At 42.2% G+C, this 15,992-nt stretch overlaps 1 long non-coding RNA gene across 1 annotated transcript; it reads left to right on the top strand.

Moving 5' to 3' along the window:
- Window positions 1–9,613: 9,613 nt before the first annotated feature.
- Window positions 9,614–15,228, top strand: LOC127527826 (uncharacterized). Its single transcript, XR_007934949.1, has 2 exons — window positions 9,614–9,791; window positions 14,731–15,228. It is a non-coding gene; the product is annotated as an uncharacterized LOC127527826 (long non-coding RNA).
- The last annotated feature ends 764 nt before the right edge of the window (window positions 15,229–15,992 follow it).

Here is a 15,992-nt window from a genome sequence, read left to right as displayed (position 1 = left end):
CAGGTAAGCCAAATATTAACCTAAAAGGTGGGAATGTCAAGTCAAAAATCTTGGGGTACTTCTGGATGCAGATCTTAATTTCAGTACTCATATTAAAACAGTAACTAAACGTGCATTTTATCATCTGAAACCCATTTCTAAAAGCAGAGGATTGATGTCAAAAACAGGCTTAGAGTAACGTCACCATACCTTTATTGTCAGCAGACTAGATTACTGCAATGTTCCTTTCGCAGGCCTGCTCAAAAAGAGGGTTAAGAAATTGCAGTTTGTTCAGAATGCTTACCAAAATGAAGAAAACAGAACACATTACTCCAGTACTACTGTCATTACTTCCAGTCAGCTATAGTTTTGATTTTAAGATACTGGTTTTAGTGAATAAGTCACTCGACGGCTTTGGCCCAGAATATATCCCAGAGATGCTAAACATTTGTAGGCCGGTCAGCTGGTTATACCCAGAGTGAGAGCGAAACGGTGAAACGGCCACACAAACGGAATAATCGGCCAAAACAGGTTAGAGACGGTAAAAGCTTTCAAATCCAAATGCAAAATATTCTTATTTTTCTGCGCATTTGACTGATTATGTGCCGTGCTGCGCTGTTACTGAACTGAAATGCTGCCATGTCACCATTTTATTTTTTTCATTGTATGTATTCTTTTAACTTTCTGTAATTTTGCTGTCTCTCTATTATTTCTTTGTATTTCATTTCTTTATTATATTTTATCCTTATTATGTAAAAGACTTTGAATTGCCTGTTGCTATGAAATGTGCCATATAAATAAACTGGCTTTGCTTTAATGTCAGAGACAAAAAATAATGGAAAGAGTGTTGTGATCAGCAGTGAGAAAATGAAGGCGAGGAGATGCAGTTGATAGGCAAGGAAAGATCATAAGTGGGAAATCACTACAAGAGCATCAAAACCAGTAAACAAGAGCTGGAAATCAAAGTCAAAAGGAAGAAAAATATTTAAACTGGGAGATCAAATCCAAGAAGCGCAAAAAGGTTTCAAATATCAGCCATTGGAAATAAGAAAGCCTTAAATCTTGCTGCCGTGATTACATGCCACAGGGATTCTGACCGCGTCCAAGGCAACAATTAAATAATTTTCATTTTAAACATTACATAAATTAAATCATGAGCTGTTTGAATGTCTGTCTGTTTGCTAAACATAAATTTGCTTGTGCCTCTCTGTTCGTCTGACTTAAACAATATGGGCTACAGTCATATTGGGAAGAAGGGTTATAAAGGGGAGGATGGGGCAAGCTAAAAGCAGTGTCAATGCAGGGACTACAACTCCCATCAGGCAGCAGGAGAATGCAATTGTCATCAGCAAGTGTGATCTTAAAGACCACAGCAGGTATGTAGTGTATGTGTTTTCTTCTCTACAGTCTGGATGATAACTTCATTTGTTTTACAGCCTTTGTGTAAGAGTATGACTTCTTGTCTCCTCATGGACTGAGGATTCAGATGTGCAGCATGGTAGTCCTTCGCTTCCCGGGTCCTCCCTGCGTGGAGTTTGCATGTTCTCCCCGTGTCTGCGTGGGTTTCCTCCGGGCGCTCCGGTTTCCTCCCACAGTCCAAAGACATGCAGGTTAGGTGCATTGGCAATCCTAAATTGTCCCTAGTGTGTGTGTGTGTGTGTCCTGTGGTGGGATGGCATCCTGCCAGAGATTTGTTCCTGCATTGCGTCCCGTGCTGGCTGGGATTGGCTCCACCGGACACCCGTGACCCTGTAGTTAGAATATAGCGGGCTGGATAATGGATGGATGGATTTTCCAGATGAAAGTTTTTTTCTTGTTTATTTAGACCAGCAAAGTTTCAAAGACTTCAACTGGTCTTTGATACTGGGGGAAAATTAAAAGTCCAATACAAAAAAACAAGAACCCCAAAGTGAAAAACACCAAATTGGTGAAAGAAATGTTAAAACTATCTAGTTAGATGGTCGGGAAATAAAAAGGATGAGTAACAGGATGAGTATTCACATGACAAGCCTTACGTTGAGGTCTTTATTAGTAGCAGCGGTCATGATATTGTCCAGTGCACGAGTTCACTGAAATTCGTGTTTGTAGTCGGACTAAAACGCAGCCCACTACCCCTCTGAAGCAACAGGGTAAACAAAAATGTATTAAAGGAATTGTTTTGGTGTTTTTCAACTTGAATTTTTGCACTGATGCCACTTTCACTCCATCGAAAGATGCCGTGAATAAAAAAATAATAATAATCTTCACACAAGAACACAATTTATGTGACAAATGAATTGTGAGTATGAAAAACTATCCTTGACGTGAGAAATACCAAACCTATCCTTTAAAGTGTGTAATAATCCTGAAACAGAAGTCCTCAAGTGTAGAGGCTGCCATAAGTGACTTAAGAGTTGAGCTGCGGTGACCTCCAACTGATCCATTCATTGGTCCACAACCCTGTAAGAGGCACTGATCGTCCAATCATAGGCCCAAGAGACTCACATTTTGGCTGCAAGACCGTAATGTCTGTGGCGGCACAAAGCAGGATCTGACACTTGTCTGGGTGTATCTGAGGGTCTCAAAGGACCAATAGTGGAGAGTTAAACAGAACATCAGCACAGCGGCTTCAGGGATTCCTGTCATCGCCATCAATCATCGACCTCCATTATGACTACCACCCTGTACTACGAACTTGAGACTCCAGTTAGTCCCTTTCCCTTTCGTTAAAGTATTGTCAGCCGTGTTCCTTCTTACACAGACACAGATGAACAAGTACTGGCTGTCAATGAGCTCAGTGGTACTTGGGAAATAAAGAAAGGCCGATAGAAGAGTTACAATCATTTTTGTGTTCATAAGAATTATAAACTCTTTGAAATCATTTCAGTGTTTTTCTCCACCGCCTCCCGCCTCACCAGGATCGTGAACCCCCCATATACGCCACAACATTAAAACTACCTGCCTAATCTTGTAAAGGTCCCCCTCATGCCACCTCCATATCTCATGTCCTCCACAAGACCCCTGAAGGTGTCCTGTGGTATCTGCACCAAGACGTTAGCAGCAGATCCCCTTAACTCCTGTAAATTGTGAGGTGAGGCCCCGATGGATTGGACTTGTTTTTCCAACATCTGAGGAATTTGGAGGCCAAGACAACACCTTGAACTCTTTGTCATGTTCCTCAAACAATTCCTGAATCATTTTTGCAGTGTGGAAGGACACATTATCCTGTCAAGAGAGGAATACTGTTGCCATGAAGGGGTGTATGTGGTTTGCTTTGCAACACTATTTCGGTATGTGGTACGTGTCAAAATAACATCCACATGAATGCCAGGACCCAGGGTTTCCCACCATAACTTTGCCGAGAGCATCACACTGCCTCAACCTGCTTGCCTTCTTCCCATTAGTTCATCCTGCTGCCATCCACATTGTCTAAAAAGAAAATGTGATTCATCAGACCGAGCCACCATCTTTGTCTGCTCCATGGTCCAGTTCTGACACTCATGTACACATTGTAGGCACTTTTGGCAGTGGACAGGGGTCAGCACTGGGACTCTGACCAGTCTGTGGCTACACAGCACCATCATGCAGTACGCTGTGACACACTGTATGTTCTAACACCTTTCTCTTATGGCCAACTCATTTCTAGGCCATTTCTGGACAATATTTTGTGCAGGAAATTGCGCCCTTGTGATAACAAATAAACCAATCTGCGTCTTCAGCAAAAGTGATCAGAAGGTTGTACACGCCACACCTCTAATGAGATAACAAAGAAAATGAGAATTGGTATTATTATTAATAATTATTAATAGTAACATAATCGATTACACTAGGAGTGTTGTTTTATTCTATGTCAAGGTTGCTGATATTTTTGATATTTGATTCTTTATCAGTGGTCCTAGCCTTCTAAGAGCAATTCCCAGAGGGTTAAAAATAACAAATTTTAAACATAAGCTTTGGACTATTTCAAGGTCAGTGATTATGAATATTATATTATTTTTGATCTTTTACTAGTGATATAGCAATCTGTTACATCAGGAGGGCATCCGGTGTAAAACTTTGCCAGATCAATATGCGGACAACAATACAAATTTCCCATCGAGGCCCGGATTAACAACAGTCGCCACCAGTGCTGTTAGCCAGCAGGGTCCTGGCGGAAATCGGGCTGCTGTTGGCCAAGGACAGAAAGATCTGGAAAAGATGATCTGCTGTGGAGACCCCTAAGTGGAGCAGCTGAAAGAAGAACAAGACGACTAGCGATTTAGCAATCTACGGACCTCCATCAGTGGGTAAAAAAGAAAGGAACATTTTTTTTTATTACCATCGAGAATGTTTAGACTTTAAACATTTTAAGTGAAGCACATTTTAATATTTCAGCTGTTTTTGTTTATTTTGTACTTCTACCTAATGGAGTAAATCATCACATTTCTTATGAACACCCCAATTAGGGTGGCATACCGTATGTACTCACGTATAAGTCGGGTCTTGAAACCCAAAAAAACAATCATAAAATCAGACCCTGAATTATAAACCCGTTCAAAAATATGACAATTATTATTTATTTTTTTTTTTTTACATCTTCTTGCCTCCTCCAATCTCACATCAGTTTCTCAGACACATCGAATTTTGTTGCAGCAGCGCGGTTACCAATTTCTTTCACTGCTTTGACAACATTTAATTTAAAACCAGCATATTCATATTTTCTTCTGCTCGAAAGCTCCATCGTAGATAAGGGATGCTCTTATGATAAAGGTGTATGAGGGGGTGAGATACAAAAAACACAAATCAGTGCAAATGTTGCTTCGGAATAGTTTGGGTATTACCGTGTGGTCACGTGGGCACACCAGAGAGTGAGAGAGGTTAGGAGCACCCGCTGGTACAGCGCATCGCCGCACCCACATAGATAACAAAGGCCGTGTGCTCCGTGGTTACTCTCTCTGGTGGGCGTTAGCATATCATAATCTCTTGGACCAATAGCGTGAGTTTACCGCATTCGACTTATACGACCGACATTATAAAATACCAGAAATTATACAGTAAAATCAAGTCCTGACTCATCCGCGAGTATAAACGGTATGCTAATTCTGACTTGTCTCCACTTTAAAATTGCCTTTACCAGGTTATATTGTCAGTTGTATGCACCCTCTGTTAGAATGAAAACTGCAGCACATTTTATTAGTACATGTGACAAACACCCCGGAACGAGGCCGTTGAGTGGAGATGTCTGAGTAACGTCATAGGCAGTGTGGACAGCACTTACAATCTGTTGAATTCATTTCAATTCTGTAGATGGCGCTTCTGCATTTAGATATAAGCGCTGGACCACTTGTCTATCTATCTATCTATATAAAATTCTTTTCGTGTTTGAAACGGAAATGACGTATGACCACGCGATATGGAAATGACGTAAAAGTGGTAAACACAAACACGCCGATCTATCCCATACAAGTGCGCCCCGCGTCGCTCTCTCCCAGCCCTCCTCTCTGGACTCCAGCGCTGAGCCATCTGCTGCCAGGCGCGTTCTCACAGAGAAAACTCCCACATTGTAACTTTTTTTTAACTCGCAGTACTTGATAGTAGAAGAGATGAACAAAACAGCTTTCAGTCTTTCTACTTTTTAACTGCGCCGAGCTGTAAACAATGTGAAGACGAGACCGCCTTCAGCGGCGAGGGGTCGTAAGAACAAAGTGGACGCTGGCTCAACAGCTTCGCAGATTCAGGCAGCGTCCTCTCTTCTCGCACTGTTTGTCACACTTCAAGTGCCCCATCGGCTCCTGGGACAGTGGAGATCTTTGTGAATAAGTGTAATCGAAGTGGGACTCCTTGATAAACTGTCCCTTAAGATGAATTCGGGTCACTAAAATCCCACAACATTCAAGGTTGCCTTTGTGATGAATTCTTTTAATAAGATGGAGAGTTTACATCTAAAAAGATGTACCGACCTCTTCATGTTAAGTATTGGACTTGTTTGGACCTTCTGCCCGTTAAGCAGTGAATGGCAGCGTCCACATTTCTCCGAATAATTTTTCTCTTAAATCACAGGCACACAGTGCAAGGTTGTCAAGCAGGTGACCACTGCAGTAGTACTCAATGTATCTTTACTTCTTAAATGTTAATGTTTGACTGTTTAATAATTTATACGCTTCTTCAAATTCTTTTATCAAAATGTTTTACTACTTAATAATTAACATTTATATAATTTCTATGTTACTGTGAATGCTCTTTATTTGTTCAAAAATAACACTGGTAATTATTTATAAATACTACATTTTAGTTTTTTTCCCTTACACTCAGTGAGCGAAGCCACTGGCTAATCAGCTAGTACTTTATAATAATTGGTTTCTTGTCTGATCTTCACACCATTTCTCAAGGACCAACATATTCCGTCACAGACTTTATATCCTTCCATCACTGATTGTTCTCCAGACTGAACTGTTTCTTTAAATGTCCTCACGCTTTCCCAGAACCGATAACCACGACGAGAGGGCCACAGCCTCAGCCACCTCTCTGCGTGTTCTGCTTGTTGTTTTCACCTCTGGTGTCCCATCTAAAGGACTCGGTCTGGTGAGGTGAACCAGGAACTGAAGGACAAGATGAATGTCTTTAAACAGGCAAACATTTCAAACCAGTGAGTCAAGCCAAACACTCATCAAAGCACAATAATCAAATCAAAGCTTGTAGTTAAAAACGTGGAGCTCTTATTTCTGACAACCTGAACACAACTATCCCAGCCTAACAATTTCCACTTGCAAAGTTTACTTTTAAATCCAAAAGCTTGGATGCCAGCAATCCTGTGATGTCATCTAAATATACATCACACTGACAATGAACGCCATGGCCAGCAATGAAAGAATCATGACACAATACTGAACTCAAAATGGGGCAAAAGATTAGAAAATAACAATCTGAAAATTAATTTGAAATAAAAAATAACATGTCAAAACACATAGCCCTGTAATAGATAACTAGTAATTACAACAACAGCTACAGTGCATCAGGAAAGTATTCACAGCGCATCACTTTTTCCACATTTTGTTATGTTACAGCCTTATTCCAAAATGGATTAAATTCATTTTTTTCCTCAGAATTCTACACACAACACCCCATAATGACAACATGAAAAAAGTTTACTTGAGGTTTTTGCAAATTTATTAAAAATTTAAAAATTGAGAAAGCACATGTATATAAGTATTCACAGCCTTTGCCATGAAGCTCAAAATTGAGCTCAGGTGCATCCTGTTTCCTCTGATCATCCTTGAGATGTTTCTGCAGCTTAATTGGAGTCCACCTGTGGTAAATTCAGTTGACTGGACATGATTTGGAAAGGCACACACCTGTCTATATAAGGTCCCACAGTTGACAGTTCATGTCAGAGCACAAACCAAGCATAAAGTCAAAGGAATTGTCTGTAGACCTCCGAGACAGGATTGTCTCGAGGCACAAATCTGGGGAAGGTTACAGAAAAATTTCTGCTGCCTTGAAGGTCCCAATGAGCACAGTGGCCTCCATCATCTGTAAGTGGAAGAAGTTTGAAACCACCAGGACTGTTCCTAGAGCTGGCCGGCCATCTAAACTGAGCGATCGGAGGAGAAGGGCCTTAGTCAGGGATGTGACCAAGAACCCGATGGTCACTCTGTCAGAGCTCCAGAGGTCCTCTGTGGAGAGAGGAGAACCTTCCAGAAGGACAACCATCTCGGCAGCAATCCACCAATCAGGCCTGTATGGTAGAGTGGCCAGACGGAAGCCACTCCTTAGTAAAAGGCACATGGCAGCCTGCCTGGAGTTTGACAAAAGGCACCTGAAGGACTCTCAGACCATGAGAAAGAAAATTCTCTGGTCTGATGAGACAAAGATTGAACTCTTTGGTGTGAATGCCAGGCATCACGTTTGGAGGAAACCAGGCACCGCTCATCACCAGGCCAATACCGTCCCTACAGTGAAGCATGGTGGTGGCAGCATCATGCTGTGGAGATGTTTTTCAGCAGCAGGAACTGGGAGACTAGTCAGGATAAAGGGAAAGATGACTGCAGCAATGTACAGAGACATGCTGAATGAAAACCTGCTCCAGAGCGCTCTTGACCTCAGACTGGGGCAACGGTTCATCTTTCAGCAGGACAACGACCCTAAGCACACAGCCAAGATATCAAAGGAGTGGCTTCAGGACAACTCTGTGAATGTCCTTGAGTGGCCCAGCCAGAGCCCAGACTTGAATCTGATTGAACATCTCTGGACAGATCTTAAAATGGCTGTGCACTGATGCTTCCCATCCAACCTGATGGAGCTTGAGAGGTGCTGCAAAGAGGAATGGGTGAAACTGGCCAAGGATAGGTGTGCCAAGCTTGTGGCATCATATTCAACAAGACTTGAGGCTGTAATTGCTGCCAAAGGTGCATCGACAAAGTATTGAGCAAAGGCTGTGAATACTTATGTGCATGTGATTTCTCAGGTTTTTTATTTTTAATAAATTTGCAAAAACCTCAAGTAAACTTTTTTCACGTTGTCATTATGGGGTGTTGTGTGTAGAATTCTGAGGAAACAAATGAATTTAATCCATTTTGGAATAAGGCTGTAACATAACAAAATGTGGAAAAAGTGATGCGCTATGAATACTTTCCAGATGCACTGTACGTGTCAGGGTGTCTCATTAAAGGCCTGTGACTGCCATACGGTGGTCAGTCAGTCAGTCATTGTCCAACCTGCTATATCCTAACACAGGGTCACGGGGGTCTGCTGGCACCAATCCCATCCAGCACAGGGCGCACACCCCCACACACCAAGCACACACTAGGGACAATTTAGGACCACCAAAGCACCAAACCTGCATGTCTTTGGACTGTGGGAGGAAACACACGGTGGTCCCCCTCTCAATTTTAAAAGGACGAGTAGCTTGCTAACTGCATGCTGTGATTGCAGGTGGACCTTTCTGGTTTTGTACAGATTTGTTATTTCACCTTATCAAAGTGCTCTTCAGTCTTGATTTTCATAGTTCACTAATGTTGTCCACTTTGTGTCCTCCTTTCCCCATAGACCTACACGAGGGCTGTGGCCCGGAAGCCATTGGCTGCGGGTGTCATGTTAATAATCACACGTCTACAGGTCGCTGCTCCAGGGTGGCTCACTACAGTTCAAATGAACCCTGAGGACTCCACTAGACCTGGAAATGCAGGAGTCCTTGCCCTGTTAGATACGCCATGTTCATCAGGGAGGCTCCCCAACTCAGCCCTAGTGGACGGACGGTTTTTGTTTCCGTCAGTTCCTCACATGGGAGACAATTACTGTGTGGCAGTGAAGTCCTCTCCTCAGTAGACTTCTATGACTTTCATTTGGCAAGTCGCTCCAGAATGGCACTTGTTAACGGTCGTGTTCAAGGAGTGGCACACACTGCTGTGTACCGTAAAGGTTTTAACATGTGTGAATGGACCTCAGATCTTGAGACCCTTGCTATGAAGGTCACTGAGTGTTGGCCTATTGCGTTTTGCAGTTTTGGTCAGGTGTCAGACTTGAGCAACAACTGACTTTCCACCTAAAAAAAAAAAAAAAACTGAAAAAAACGAGTATTTTATTGACTTCAAGGAGTGATGCAAGCGTCGCTGACCCCTGGTCACTTCATCTCTTGTGCCCGCCCCGATGGCTCAGTCAGACCCACAGGCGACTTATCAAAGGAAATGATAAACTGTTTGTTTGAACCTCCTGTACCACATAAAGGTAGGCGGGTACTGAATGCTCTCCGCAGAAGCTGCCTTTAGTGAGAAGGAGCTTGGATGTCACTCCGGCTCCGGCCACACTCAGGGGATGATGTGCGCTCCCGGACCTCGGCACGCCGTGAGGACCCGCTGGTGAGTCAGAGAAACTAGCGAGAGGAGTCAAAGAGGAGACTTTTATTAATGCCTTGTGGGAAAGTGTGTGTGTGTGTGTGTGTGTGTAAGAGTGCTGAACACTTGTGGACATTTGTATAATTTCATGTTTCAATAAAAATAGGGCACTCTGTTTGAAAACAGGATAAATAACAATAGTGTGAGCAACACTGCAAAATGAAAGAAGGCAGGCAGCAGAGTCCTGCACAAAATGAGTTCACCCTGCTTTACCGAGAGACCACATGGATTTATCGGAGCACTCGAGCAGCACCCTGGGCAGTTCTCAGGTTTAGTTGGACTGTTTACTTCTTTTGTTATGCACTTCAGTTTAAGAAAACAACAGCTGGGGTGGGCATGAGGGACTTTGACATAGCAGAGGCAGTCCGAGCACCGAGCAGCTGTTTAGGCCATCTCTTCACACTTCTGAGTAACGCAGGCAAGAAGTTTTAATTAGCACTAAGTAAGGCATGGCTACCGGCGCACTCTCATGAGGGACCTCTCTAATGGAGTGCGCTTTCTGTCCAGTGCCCTCCACTTCTGCATTCGGTGAAGACTGCTATGCCAAAATGATCTGAAAGGGTCTGCCTGCCGCTACATAGTGCCATTCATATCTCTCAATATATCTAATATAGTGCCTTTCACGTCTCTCAATATATCTAATATAGTGCCTTTGACATCCGTTAGTCCAACTAATAGGGTGTGTTTCCTGTCTGTCTATCAAACATAGTGCCTTTCACATCTCTCAATATATCTAATATAGTGCCTTTCACGTCTCTCAATATATCTAATATAGTGCCTTTCACATCTATTAGACTAACCAATAACGGTGTGTTTCCTGTCCATTTATGATATAGTGCCTTCCATTTATGTCTGTCTATCAAACATAGTGCCATTCATATCTCTCATTCTATCTAATATAGTGCCTTTCACATCTGTTAGACTAACCAATAATGGTGTGTTTCCTGTCTATTTATAATATAGTGCCTTTCATATCGGATTGTCAGTCTGTCCATTTAAGATCATTTCTATCCATCCAGCCATTTTCAAATCTGAGTATCCCAGCAAACATCAGGTACAATCAGGCGCCAGTCTATCGCAGGGTGACATGAACACACACGCACACATCTCATTTCTATCTATTCTATCGTGTATTTATGATAGTCTGTCTGTCGGTGCCTTTCATACTGTACTGTACCTCTCAGTCAGTGTCTTATCTCTTAAAGTGCCTTTCACATCCATCTCTCGAACAAATACTTTTTCTGTTTATTTATGATCGTATCTTTCATATCTTACCTAATTTGTTGCTTGCCCATAATACCTTCCATATTGATCTGTTTGTCTAACATAGCACTTTTCATATCTGCCTGCCCATCTGACAGTGTCTATGATACAGTGCCTGTCTATCTAATACAACACCTTTCATATAAATCTGTCTGTACAATATAGTATGTACAGTATGTTAGTATGTATACAGTATGATATGTGTATTATATACAGTAGTGCCTGTGTATCTGACAGTGCCTTTCATATCTGTCTGTCTAGCTCACACAGTGGCTCCAGGTTCAAGTCCTCGTCTGGTCACTCACTGTCCTTGCTGGCCTCAGGCTCTCTCTGCGCTTTCTGGTGTCCACTCCAAGTGGCTCCACTATGGCTGAGTGTGCCCAACAGTAGACTGGCATCTCTGTAGTTGGCCTCAGTGCTCTGGCAGGCTCTGTTTTTAACAATTGTAACCTTCAGGTAATTTGAGGAACACACAGTTTGGTGAAACCCTGGAACACAAGAAAGCGTTCAAGCAAAAACTCAAAAGAAAGTGCACTATGGATGAACTCGGACCCAGGCACAGTTTACACTTAGTTTTTTGGAAAAAAGCAGCATGTTAAGACAAAAGCATGAATGTGGCAAAAACTGAAAAGTGTTGGATTTTTTTGTAAACTTTACAGTTCTTTTTCATTATTCCCGTAGAACAGCGAAAGGCAACCTTTTTCGAGTTGCGGCGCACGAAATCCAAAAATTTTCTTTCGCGGCGCACCTGTGGGACTGCCCATAAATAAAGTCGTGACGACACAATCTATGGACAATCGCCAATAAAAACAGTTAATTTTACAAATTTGAAAGACATTTTATTAATAAAGGAATCAAAGGATAAATCTTAAATTTAATTAATGTGAACGCTGAGATTGTTTTTCAGCACATATGAGATTGATGCGAGGATCAATTTTCGAAAGACAGACGCGCATTTCCTTGTCGATCATTTGAAGTCTCTCGCGTTTCTTAGACTTCATTTCTGTAAGTGTTGAAAAGCCTTGCTCACAGAGATAAGTGCTTCCAAAAGTTTAGAAACACTAGCAATTTTAAATATTTTACAAAAGTTTTCGAGGCGCCCCTAGAAAATTCCGGCGCACCGGTTGCCCGACAGTGCCGTAGAAGCCTCTGAAATTATATACTGTATATATATAATGCCTTTCTGAGACTCAGAGGTACTCAGTAACGTCACAGTTAACTGTAATGTTAATGATGAAATAGTAAAACTACTGGCCTGGACTGAAGTAGTAAATGCAGAAAACAGAGAGGGTTTATCATCAAATACACCGAATTACAAGTTTGACTTCAACCTTGGGCAGTGGCGGCTCGTAGCTAAAATTAGTGGGGGTGCTGCTCCAGAAAATTTTTAGCCTTTGTTTCCTTTTACACAATTTTAAAACAAACATGTTTAAAAAGAAAATTTATTCAGAAACCGAAAAAAAATGAATCAAAAAGAATAGCTGGAAGCAGAATAATAATCTAATTCTACACTTTATCACATTCAAGAATATGGTACACGGTGTTTAAGCACAACACACGCGGAGTAAAAAAAAAACACTACCTTCCACCAGCACGCCAGGGTGGGCACTGCGGGAGCGACGGCGCTCTCTCGCTCTCTCTCTCTCTCTCGCGCGCGCAGCTTCCTATGCGCGCATGCGCACAATAGCCACAGTTCCATACAAAGATTTGTGTATCTTTTTCATAAACTGGGGGATGGCTACTGTCATTAAGCTTAATGATTATATATTGTACAAGTACAAAGAAAGAATTAAAGAAAAAAAGTACTCATTATATTAAATGTTATCGATAACTTCAAGTGGAAATAGGGGGTGCTGCAGTTCCACAGTGCCTATACGCGAGCCGCCACTGGCCTTAGGTCCCAAGTAAGTTGTCAAAGTAAAAGAGTGGAAGGACTGATATTATTATTATTATTAAATCATCAATACAATACCAGCATGACAGAAGATTCTATGACAGTTGGGAGTTCATGGGGCTTTTCCAGATTCTTGTGATTTTTATAAATATCAAATTTGATTTATTTTCACTTTGTTTCGGGTGACATTATCACGTTACCAGTTTGCGATATTTTTATATCAATTTGATGTGAAATCAGCATGAACTGGGCATGGAGTCGAGACTTGGCTTAGTAAAGTGCAGACCTCTCAAATCAAAACAAAGACTTCTGGGATGTAAAACGTTCTTCTTGATGATTGACTTCTGGGTTTGGGGTTTTGCCCTTACAGTTCTCCATGTTCCAAATTCCGCTCTGACGGAGCGATGTTCTCTGGCCGAGTCCTTCATTCTTCTCTGCCGAGATCCAAATAAGATTCTGTCTGATTGGCTCATTTAGTCTTTCTAACTGTTCTTCACATGAATCTTCTTCTTCGGGGTCTTGGCTGATAAAGCCCACTACATGTTTCTGAACTCCTTTATTTCCCCATTTCAGAAGTGTGGAGGCATACCTGTATGTTGACTTAACATTTTCATCATCCAAGCAATGTGCAGAAGCCATTTAAAATGCCGTGATGAATTAGAACCAGCAGAATTCTTTCATCTTAATGGTCAATCATCCACTCAAGGACTGACGCCAGAAAGCACTTCTTTATGCAAAGAGTTGTGAGAATCTGGAACAAACTACCGAGCCATTTCATTGAAACAAAAACCTTGACAACCTTTAAGAAGCATCTGGATGAGATATTGGGACGGGGCATGATGGACGGAATGGTCTCCTCTCGTTTGTAAAATTTGTTATGTTCTTATTCATCAAGGCAGGCACCAATTCAGGACGGGACAGACACTCACCCCCTGGTATCCTCTTTCATTCTTTGTAGGCGACGGCTCTTATGATATTAGAACATTAGAACACTCCAGACGAGAACAGGCCATTCAGCCCAACAAAGCTCACCAGTCCTATCCACTTATTTCTTCCAAAAAAACATCAAGTCGAGTTTTGAAAGTCCCCAACGTCTTACTGTCTACCACACTACTTGGTAGCTTATTCCAAGTGTCTATCGTTCTTTGTGTAAAGAAAAACTTCCTAAGGTTTGTGTGAAATTTACCCTTGTAAATGTTCATGTCTAATAAGTAGATTCTAGGTGGCACAGTGGTCAACACTGGCGATAATCCCACCCTCTCACTGTCCCCTATGCCACTGTGACTCTTCCACAAGTGCTCAGCTTTAAAGTTAAGTTCAAAGGTGTTTTCTTCCATATCCCAGATGTCCGTGTCAATTGCCGGCTCATGAGCGAATGCATTTGGGGTGTCGTAAATGTGCCTTTTCATGGTGGGCTACCTGTCCAGCGCTGGTTCTTGCTGACTTGATAGTCTCACACAACCATGAAGGCCGAATTTGCAGCTCCACTTTGGAATACATTTTTGGTTTCCTCAGTGAATGTCAAATAATAAATTGACTGGCCAGAGTGTGTGTGTGTGTGTGTGTGTGTGTGTGTGTGTGTGTGTGTGTGTGTTTTAATATCATATCACAATGCTAGGCCATGCAGACTGGTGCACAGCAGCTCTGTCATTTCTCCTCCGTGTTCTTTTCACAGCCTCTTTCAGTATTGGCTTTAATGGTGGATGTCAGAGTGGATTCACATCTCTTTCTTGTTTTTGTTACCAGGTTTTCAATGGCTGTTGAACTACGCCCTGTCCTCTTTACAAGGTCTGTGGTGGACAGAATGGTGGCCTGATCTGTCAGAGTTGTGGAGTGTGACAATGGTGTTTGTGTCTGCTGGTATCAAACGCCATTATCACACTAAATAGCTATGACGAGAAAGGAGCGCACAGCACCAGAAATGTCCGGAGCCCAGGATGCTGAACACATTAAGGCGTCTCTTCATTTAATAGAACACTTTTTATGATAAACGCCATACAATTTGCTGTATTTTATCAATTGGGTATCAGACTTGGTGGGGTTTGGTCAAGTCAGTGACTGGAGGCGACCGCTTTACTGTGCCAGGCAGGCAGTATGTGTGTATTTGGTCTCTTTTTTGTTTTTATTAGCTTCAATTTCTGTATATTCATCTTTTTATTCAATCAGTTTGTATTTTTATTATTTAATTAATTAGACTGGATGAATTTTTATTTCATAAGAATAAATAATAACAAATCGGCAACACTTTCAGTGAGTAGAGTTTAATTCTGGATTGAAGCTCTTGGCCTACCAGTGTCAGCTGGCCTCTGCCTTTCTCGAGTTTCTTATTGCCTGCTGCTGAATGAGCACAAGCACAGTCTGTAACGTCAGTCTTCAGAACTTCTAAAGACAAAAGCAGCGCTGATTTGGTTGCCCGATGAGTGAGTTTCCATTTTTACTGCCATTGATGCATCACAATTTAGTTTAAAATTACAGCATTTAGTTTACATTCTCTGCCTGTTAGTTTGTTCTTTCATTCCACCATTTTGGATTTTCTTTGCTGTGATGCTGCACATCAATGGGGAGGAGACGATGTATGTAAGCGTGTTGCCACGTATGTGTTCTAATGGGCGGCACAGTGGCGCAGTGGTAGCGCTACTGCCTCGCAGTAAGGAGACCTGGGCTCGCCTCCTGGGTCCTCCCTGCGTGGACTTTGCATGTTCTGGACAGGGTCCTGATGTTCAGGTTTCTGGGCATTGAGCTGGAGTGCCAACACCAAGGAGCTGATGAAGAAGGCGCAGCAGAGACTGTATTTTCTGAGAATACTCAGAAAGAACCATCTCCCCAAAAATCTGCTCCTTGCCTTTTATCACTGCTCCATCGAGAGTGTGCTCACGTATGGACTGTGTGTGTGGTACGGCAGGAGAGAGCTCCACAGGGTCGTCAGGACAGCGGAGAGAACAATTGGCTGTACCCCCCCACTCTGAAACAAATCTACACCTCCCAATGCCTCAAAAAAGCAATAGACA

The sequence above is a fragment of the Erpetoichthys calabaricus genome, chromosome 5 (genome assembly GCF_900747795.2).
Source record: "Erpetoichthys calabaricus chromosome 5, fErpCal1.3, whole genome shotgun sequence".
NCBI classification, from domain to species: domain Eukaryota; kingdom Metazoa; phylum Chordata; class Cladistia; order Polypteriformes; family Polypteridae; genus Erpetoichthys; species Erpetoichthys calabaricus.
Note: the sequence above shows the minus strand (reverse complement) of the source record. Positions and strands in the feature narration are given on the sequence as shown.